Genomic DNA, 8,307 nt, shown 5'->3' with positions numbered 1-8,307 from the left:
TGGGATGTTTTATTCACTTTAACAAGGATTGAACATAGTCTAAACAACGCATAAGAGTCTACAGCCATGTTAGCGGCTTGTGAGGTTGTATTTAGGCACTGATGCTTTGAGTTAAATGCACAGCAAATCATCATCTAGTGTGCTAACATGCTTATGACGACAAAGCTAATGTTTAATGCTTATGTTTACCACTGTAGTTTAACATGTTAGCATGCTAACATTAATTAGCATTAAACAAATTAGGTAGCAGGTACTTGGTCATAGGACATTTAAATTTTAATAGTGCTAGATTTAAAAAAAAAAAAAAAAAAATTTACATTTCAACCTGGGCGTGAAGTAGGGTGTCTCTGCAGAGTAGTGATGTGTCTGTCTTGAATGAGTCGGCTCTATGTGCTGGCTCCTTTGATCAATGGGAGCTGGCTTCCGTCAGAGCAGATCAAATTACACTTTTGAACGGAGCAGGGATATTGTGTCACACAGTACATGTCAATTTAATTTGTATGTCTGTATTGAGTTATGTAATTACCCATACTATTTCATTAGGGTATTTGTTATACAACTAGGATAATTATTCTTGACACAATAAATGAGAATTTCACTGTTTCAGATGAAGAATCTGGCATTTCATTTAAAAAAAAAAAGTGTAACTTAAGCAGTGACCAGCAGGAGGGATACTAAATGAAGAGCCGTTTGGGAGCCAAAAGACCCGGCTCTTAGACCTGAAACGTCAATTTTAAAGTTGAAGTAATCAACTCTTGAGCATAAACACCACAATATAGTAACTTTCACCACTGCTCATTTTAGAAATCATGTCAGTTTTAGAACAGCATTTGTTAGAAAGCTAGACGCTGGCAGCTAATGAGCTACCACAGGCTGTATGCAGTAAAATGCAAGTTAATTTCTATGGGAAATTATAGTAGTAAGCTGATAGGTGAAAAAAGCAGTAGCAATCTGCACTGCCCTTGCCTTACACAAGTCAGAACAAACTCTTAAAATTCATCCTTGTAGAGCTAATGAGTGAAGATTCAGTAACTTGATTTCTCACTTCAAAAAAAAAAAGAAGAAAGATTTTGGTGAAAGTTTACGTAGTCTAATTCATACAACCGATCCCTACTAATGCTCATATAGTCTAAGGCTCAACCCCCACTGACTCAGAAATTGGGGACTGCAGTTGAGCCCACTAGCTAATGGGCTAGCTAATGCTGGGAGCCAGGAAAAAAATAAAATAAAACACTGACAACTGGTTCAGGCAGCATATTGGTGAGATTACTTTTAGGGTGACAGTGGATCATAAACCTCCGATTGGCTAATAAAAAAAAAATTAAATACATTTGACATTTACCATGACCTCAAAACACACGTTTCTGGTGTCAAGCAGGAGTGTAATAGGAAACAGAACCCAAAATGCAGACTAAGGAGGCAGAGCAGGTGCAGACAAAAGTTAAAGTTCACTAGCTTACAGGGAAAGGCAGGCAGGCAAGGGCCAAGCTAAAGGACAACCTGGGGCGAGGACTGAAACGGTGCTTGAACCTCAGGTGGACAGCTTGAGGGCTGGACAGAAGAGCAGAGCCAGTCAGGAGGGCGACCAGGAGGCAGGGCTGACCCGATGTGCAGAACTACTCAGATTGGAGAGGCTTAGCAGGATCTGGTGACTGTAGCAGTTCAGGAGCCGGTGATTTCAGCAGGGTCACGAGACTGCTGAAGGTCCATAGGAACAGGAGCTTGCAGCAGTTCAGGTGCTGGATTCAGCTTTATCTCCGCAGAGACAGGAGTGGACTGCAACTGAGGAACTGGTGGCCGCTGTGGCTCAAGAGGTCAGAAAGCTGCTGTAGCTGTGATCCAGCAGGGACAGGTTGCCAACTGGACACCAGAAACTGGTGTCGGCTGGTCCACCAATGGAGAGATAGGAGCAGGATTCAGCCGGACCAGAGACCAGGAAGGACAGATGACAGCTTTGAGAGTCTGGACGCAGTGATGACGAGCAGCGGTGAGGCATGATGTTGGCAGGAGCCACACTTCCCTCTGGAAGGTTCTCCAGAAAAGGAACAGGCTGAGGTACATATGGAAAACTAGCAGGCAGGGAAACCGTCTGGAGGTGATGTCCAATGACTGCTCAATTCTCTGCCAAAAAGGGAAAGTGGAATAGCCAGGGTCTAGACAAAGTTGTTCTCACCATTAGTGAATAAACAAAAAAATCTGCGCTGAATGTCTAGAGCCTTCAATTGCTAAACATAACCTCTTGATACTGGAGGGCACCTCCTTAAACTCCTCAGCGAGAGATTTAAAGTCTGCTGGGTCCATGCTGGTCAGACCATACTATTCAGTTTCTGGTGTCAAGCAGGAGGGTAATAGGACCCAAAATGCAGATGAAGGATGCAGAGCAGGTGCAGACAAATAGTTTAATAAAGTTCACAAGCTTACAGAAGAAGTCCAGCAGGCAGGGATCAGCAAACCAGGTGAGCAGTCCAAACAGACAAATCAGTCCAAGGAAGGGGGAAACCAAAATCCAACAATACAAGTATGTCAAAGACCAGGCCACAAGAGACCAGATTCCATGATGATCTGATATAGAGCACAGGAGGACACAGACTTAAATACACACAGCTAGGGGAGACAATGAGACACAGGTGAGACTGATCAAGACACAGGTGAAAACAATCAAAGCAATCAAAGACAGGAAGCAAAACTAAAGGACACTTGAGGGAAGGAGACTATTTCAAAATAAAACAGGAAATGACTCAACCCAAAACCATGACATATAGATACAGTAATATGATTCCAGTACAGAACCTGATCAAATACTGTCCAACTTTGGTCCCATTAAACAAGATACTTCTGGCTTCTGATTAGAGCAAATTATCCCTGCTTGTGTTGCATCCCACAGTCTGAAAGACCATAACAATGTCATCTCCTCCTGCATTTGTCTTTCTACGGGAATCGAGGAAATGAACAGGGAGGGTGGGAGGAAGATAAAGCTAAAAAAAGAATGTTAAAAAAAGTAGTTGAGCAAGGAAATATTAAAAGAGGAGTAGAAGGATGCCTGATGAATGATAATGGGACATGAAGAGGGGGAGTGAAGAAGATAATGTAAAGGAGAGTAAATAAAAGGATGCATGGAAGGAGGAGAGGAGGGTAACAAGATAAGGGGAGCTCATTAAGAAATGGAACACAGCCTGCCTTGTTGTTTACTGGCTGGCAGGCTCATTGTGCTTAATCACTCCTGCCAAGACGCACACACTCACACACACTCACTCACGCACACACACACACACATGCAAATGCATGGTTGAATGTACACCATCGCATTTTTGCATGTCTGCCAATACTGATACATCCACACTGTGCACATGTTAATGCATGCCTGCCCCATACCCACTCAATGCATGTATCTACACACACGCACACAAACACACACACCACTGCATGCCTCGTAGCAACTTAAGTCACTGAATCATTTTCTCTGTGGCCTTCATCACTCTCTTTCTCTCTCTCACTATTACACCATCCTCCTCTTATCTCTTCACGGTTCCTTTCGCCTCCCTCTCATCCTCCTCTCCTCTGTTTTTTATTTATATATCTCGTCTTTCTTTCTCTTACTCCCCTTGCTCCCCGCTCTTCTCCTGTTGGTCTTCTCACTACCCCCGTCTGTATGGGTTCACTCTTATCTAACAACCTTGAGATGATCTTCAAAGCGTCATTGCAGCCGAGCATGTGAGGTCACAGCGTCTCCAGCCTCTCTTCTCCTCTTTTCTCATCTGCCTGCGCCTCTCTCGTTCCACTCCTCTCTCCTCTCCACTGCATTTAACTCTTATTTTTTGGCTCTCCTTCTTCCATTTAATCTGCCCTCCTCCACCACTCTATTTCTCTCTTTCTGCATCCTTCACTTTTTTTTCATCTCACACTCCATTTCTCTCCTCCTCTCCTACCATCTATCTCTACCTCATCTGGTCTCATCTCCTCTCATCTGATCTTCGCTCCATCTCTGCTTCATGCCTGCCTTTCTCTTCCTATCCTCTCCCAATTTTCCTTTCCATTTCTCTCTTTCCCATCCCCCTCCTCCTCCCACTGCTGTCTCCCCCTTCCTCCCGCCCAACTCATTTACTTCCCTCCTTGCTCTTTTCATCCCTGTTTTCTTCACTCTCTCCCCATCTAAAAAGCTGTGAAAAGAGGTGATACAAGGTTCCTTTGTCGTGTATGTGTGTACATGCCTGTTTTTGCACGTGTCTGGGTTTTTGAGTGTGGGTGTGCTGTTGTGTAGATGTTACACGCCTAACTGTCTTTCAAGCAGCGGAGAGCCCCGCAGTGTTTTCGCTCTCTAATTAATTAAGCGTGGGATGCTTTAGTCTGTTTATTGCTTGTCTATCTCACTTGCTTTTTGTCTGTTGACCATCTGTCTCTCTCTTACCTCTCCATTACTATTATGAACACTCTACCTACCTGTTTATCTGTCTGCTACATCCATCTGTCTCTCTGTCTACTGTCTCGCCTGTCTAACCCCCCTTTTATCGTTCTGTCTGTCTGTCTCTCTCTCTGATTGTATGCTCTGTCAGACTTCTCTCTGTGGGAGAATTGCTACATAATTCAGTCTTCTCTGATGCCCGTTGCTTTTCATAAAGGAGCGTAAACAACAGCAGTAACACAGTTGGTCCAGCTGAGGTCAGCATTGTTCCTGATAAATTACGAGCAGGAAAGAATGCCTTGAGGACAGAGTTTAGGGCAAAGTTTCACTTTTTAAAAAGCCTAATGTGCTGTTTTTGTTTATTTTAGAGCATAATAATTATGGGATCACAGGGGCGTTGGTCCACAGAGGATAGGGAAAATAATTCTTTTCATCTACTTATGCAAGCTGTTTATTTACAAAGCAGCTTTCCCACCCTTACATGATAATCATACCACACATTTTGGGCCTGTTGTGCATTTTAGTGAGCCATGACTTCCTCTGCTTTGTGTAATTTTTGCAGAATAGCACAAGATACAAGTTTTGTCACATCTACTGACAAAAATAGTAGAGAGAGAATTATAGGAATGACTACTACTACTACTCTAATAATGTTTTTTTAAAAACATAAACAATTCAGAGTCAGGAAAATTAAACATATGTATTTTCAGCATACACTGTGCAGATGGATGATGGCTACAACATAAGTGTTGTTACAAAATGTCCATGTTTCAAGTTAACTGTCTCTCTGCTGAGATATAAAAAACTTCTACTGTCCCTCACTTCTTTCTTTTCCTAAGGAGGGATGGAGGAGAGGACCATTCCCAGGCTGTCCCGCTGCTAGAAAGGATTATCTGTCTGTGTGTGTGTTTGTGTGGGTGTGTACCATTCACAAGGACTATCCATGTCTGATCTGTGTGCACTGGCCACAAGTAGAGAGACAGTGAGACAGACAGATAGAAATAGAATGTGTGTACGTGTGTGTGTGTGTGTGTGTGTGTGTGTGTGTGAGTTATTGTTGGCCTGTGATATCGCTCAGACAGGAAGGAAGTTTGGCTTTTCAGCATTGACTTTCCTCACACCCTGCAGCCTCTCTGGTTGTTCCTTTGCAGGCAGACAACCAAAGTCAATTCTATTTACTTTCAGTCAGTTAAAATCCTCACAAGTTCTCATGCCGCCGCTTTAAGCCATGATGTTGCCGCAAAATAGCCTAGAAACCAGCCTAATTGGTGTTGCAATATGACCTGTGTCCCACTGAAGCCCACTGTGCTGTAAGTTTGTCTGGCTGCTTGTGTTTGTTTAAGAATGCAGCGCATCTCTGTATTCCCACTGGGCCTCATTTATTAATTTTTCAGCATGTTTGCTACATTAAAATGAGCTGAAATACTGGATGTAGTAAATTAATGCAGAAAACATCTCATTGTTATTGTCCATGTTATTGCTCATTCTATTTTCTCTTGCTACATTTTGCTGCCTCAGGCTCAGGTTCCTGCATTTTTTTCTCTTAAAAGTTTCATCATGTGTATTTTTTTGTCCTCTCAGCCAAACTGGTGGTGCTTGGGTTAGGATTAGGCTTGGCCAAGATGGTCTGTTATGGATTTTTATATAGTGGGAATAAAGGGATACACGAATAAGCTTCACTTGACTTTACTGGACACCAAGCAGGCTGATTATATGTTTTTACAGACTGTATATATATGTTTTTATGCATATGTATTAGATCTCACCTTGGTACTTCCTCCATAGCACAGTAGCCCCACTGAAATGAGGTGGCATTTTGTAAATCATAGTCAGCTGGTTACCAGATCACTTCCTACATTAAACACATTCAGAGCACAGAGTAAAACTGGTAGGTTGCCTATTCAACTTTACAGCCAGTTGTTTTCTAAGTAGCAGCTACAAGCATTTTCTCTGTGATTGTTTACCAAAATAGAGCTTGAACCATCAAATCAATGTCTACAGGTGTATAATTGTTGTTTTTCTGCCACATCGGACAAATAAGATATTTCAAAAACGTACTAGCCTAAACTTGCTTGATGCATTTCTTTGGATTATTTTTTTGTTTAAATTCTACATTCTTGATTGAAGCTGTGTTGCTCAGCATAATCTAATCTGCCTTTATATGAATGAATTACATATAGGACAACTACTGTAGCTCACACTCAGTGGATTTCTTTAGTTTCACAGCATTAGTATTACACTGATTTTATATTTGCTATCACATGGCTTGCATTCAACAAAATATTGCACATCTGCCTTCAAACATGTTCTGGAAAAATTACTTTTACTACTTGGAATTAAATGTTAACTAACAATGCTAACCATTTCCCGACTCTTGCAGTACTGTTACTCTTTCTCACTGGAGCTGTTTTTGTCACCTAACAGCATTCGCTCATTATCCATCCAGGATGTGCAGCTGCTCTGGCCTCAGTGACAGGTATCTTTTAGACAAATGGCTCTACTTATCCAGTCTGGTCATGTAGAGACAAATGAGACAAACAGAATCACTTAGCTAGCTAGCCAGGTACTGTACTGTCTGTGTGCTGATTCGCTTGACAGATGCACAGCCACAATCCACTGAGACTTATGTATTCCTAATTTTATCTAGCCTGTTCCTGACCTGTGCAAGGCATCTACATTGTTGTGTATGTTATGTGCATGTAGCTGTGTGCACGCGATTCTTCAGTTTTTTGTGCACATGTGCCTGTGTGTGTTTCTCTGTTTGAGTGAGTGTGTGTTTGTGTGCGTGTTATATAAAGTACACCCAGGTGTCTCTCTGCACTGTGATGTAACTGCAAGGTTAGTGGGCTCACAGCTGGGAAGGGTAGATAACTACCTGGATGGGTGTGTGTGTGCAAGTGCGTATGCAAATTCTCTCAGTATTCTCTGCACTCTGGATGTGTTCTTAGATAAGCTGATTATAACTGAATAGGATTCCCATTTGACCTTGTGATGGTGCAAAGTTTTCTCAGGGAAACTGACCAAATAGCTCTCTGCTGCTTGTACTAGAAGCCTTGAGTATACCTGACAGTGTTCACACTATTGGCTCTCTGATCACAGGCCGATCTACAAAAGGCCAAAAAACAAAGCAAAAGTGGGTTCAGTCTCTGTCCCTACATTAAGTAAATACATTAACAAAAGCAAAACGTCGCAAAGTGCTTAGCGATACAAAAATAAAGCAACAGACATAAAATGCATTGTAAAATGATTAGGTAGCTGTGTTGTAGAGAAAGTGGAGATGGTAAAAAACTTTTTAGTTTTTGTGTTAGGAAGGTTCCTAACTGAATGAATTGGCCTGGAAGTATCTATGTTGCAGTCATGATATGAAAAATGTTCTTACTGCTAATTATCCTCTTCAATCCCACTACCACTAGAACGACAGTTGGTAAAAATGTTGTGCTGCCAAACATTTTTCAAACCCCCATAGCTTTATTTTACATTCTATTGGAGATCACAACATTTCTAAATATGCCAAATATGTCTAGTTGAATTTTGGAGAAATGTGTATAAAATGATGCACAAGACATCCAGAATATTTACATTTCACGTAGTGGTGCAGCCATAAAAAATGGAGTCTAGGATATGAATATTTCATGCAGTATAGACATCATAAAACTTCAATGAACAACTGGAACAAGCTAATAAAAATTAAAGGAACCTGGATATTAAGGGGTTAAATGTGCTTTCTGTTAAATCTTCTTTAGCTGAGGTATCTAACGCCTAGAAATTCCCTCTTTATGTTTGCTTGACCTCATGATGTTTTTAATTAAGGTCAAATTGGTTAGAAAATGAAAAAGGACATAATTTAATTAGACTAATAAGACACAGCCAGTGTTCCTTGATGCAATTTTGCATTTTTGGCAGCTCCA

General features: G+C 41.5%; 1 long non-coding RNA gene across 1 annotated transcript; it reads right to left on the bottom strand.

The window, feature by feature from the left end:
* Positions 1–1,244: 1,244 nt before the first annotated feature.
* On the bottom strand, positions 1,245–2,624 carry LOC122885767. Its single transcript, XR_006380188.1, has 2 exons — positions 2,422–2,624; positions 1,245–2,121 (listed from the first exon to the last, which is right to left on the bottom strand). It is a non-coding gene; the product is annotated as an uncharacterized LOC122885767 (long non-coding RNA).
* Between the last annotated feature and the right edge of the window lie 5,683 nt (positions 2,625–8,307).

Source organism: Siniperca chuatsi, linkage group LG12, assembly GCF_020085105.1.
Source record: "Siniperca chuatsi isolate FFG_IHB_CAS linkage group LG12, ASM2008510v1, whole genome shotgun sequence".
Taxonomy (NCBI): Eukaryota; Metazoa; Chordata; class Actinopteri; order Centrarchiformes; family Sinipercidae; genus Siniperca; species Siniperca chuatsi.
Note: the sequence above shows the minus strand (reverse complement) of the source record. Positions and strands in the feature narration are given on the sequence as shown.